Consider the following 897-nt stretch of genomic DNA (forward strand, 5'->3'; position numbering starts at 1 on the left):
CACACGCACGCACGCACGCACGCACACACTCGTGTGCAAGCTCGTGATTTGTCTCGAAACCTTACCGGGCTCTCTCCTAGTCCTGACACACGGATTCGCGTACGTTTCTAAGCAGAGACGTCCACGTATATGCAAAGCGTGTTCCAAATTTCACGCATTTTCGCTTCATCTGTACAGGTCCCTCGATTCAAACTCGATTTTTCTCCCGCGCGAAAGCTCGGTGAAAGTTCCAGTAGCTTTCCAACATTCGAGTTTAAATACTTTTGTAACTAATCCTCGACCTAAGAGTCTTTTAAAGTGAAAAGTCTACTTAAAATTAAACGAGGGATAAAGTTTGGTTATCTATTTTTGCCCTCGGGGCGGCTGTTTCGCGAAATTTCCTAGATCTTCAATGCTGCAGTCTCGAGAATGATTGATGCCTCGACATTATTGCGAAGGATAAATCTACCCCAAATCTGTCCAAGAATCTGTACGTGAAAGGTACTTCGAAAGGAGTAGTAGAGAGGGAAGCTGTACTATGTACCCGGTGATGGAAAGTACCTATGTATTTGTGCGATAGAGAGAGAGAGAGAGAGAGAGAGAGAGAGAGAGAGAGTCAAACACGGAAAAGAACATGGAGAAACAAGCAATTTTTACACGGGCTGTACAATTGAAGAGGGCATAGCTTATATGCTTAGAGAATCGTCGATGCAATTTACCAGAGATATAACGGCATATTTAAGCGCCGATATCCGACGATAATTATTCTATAGACACAGCAAAACGTGTTTAATTCTTTACAGTTCCACGGCGAAGGGAAATTCCAAATGGATCGTAATTATTATCGATTTCTGTTACGTCGCCCGTGCTACGTTAACTTGGAGTACGCTGCGATCGCTGCGTCTCTCTTACCTCGGG

At 44.1% G+C, this 897-nt stretch overlaps 1 protein-coding gene across 1 annotated transcript in view; it reads left to right on the top strand.

Moving 5' to 3' along the window:
• LOC105457688 (aldose reductase-like) overlaps positions 1 to 897 on the top strand; it is an 8,296-nt gene that overhangs the window by 5,878 nt on the left and 1,521 nt on the right. The window lies entirely within an intron of this gene.

This window comes from Wasmannia auropunctata, unplaced genomic scaffold (genome assembly GCF_000956235.1).
Source record: "Wasmannia auropunctata unplaced genomic scaffold, wasmannia.A_1.0 LD335163.1, whole genome shotgun sequence".
NCBI lineage: Eukaryota > Metazoa > Arthropoda > Insecta > Hymenoptera > Formicidae > Wasmannia > Wasmannia auropunctata.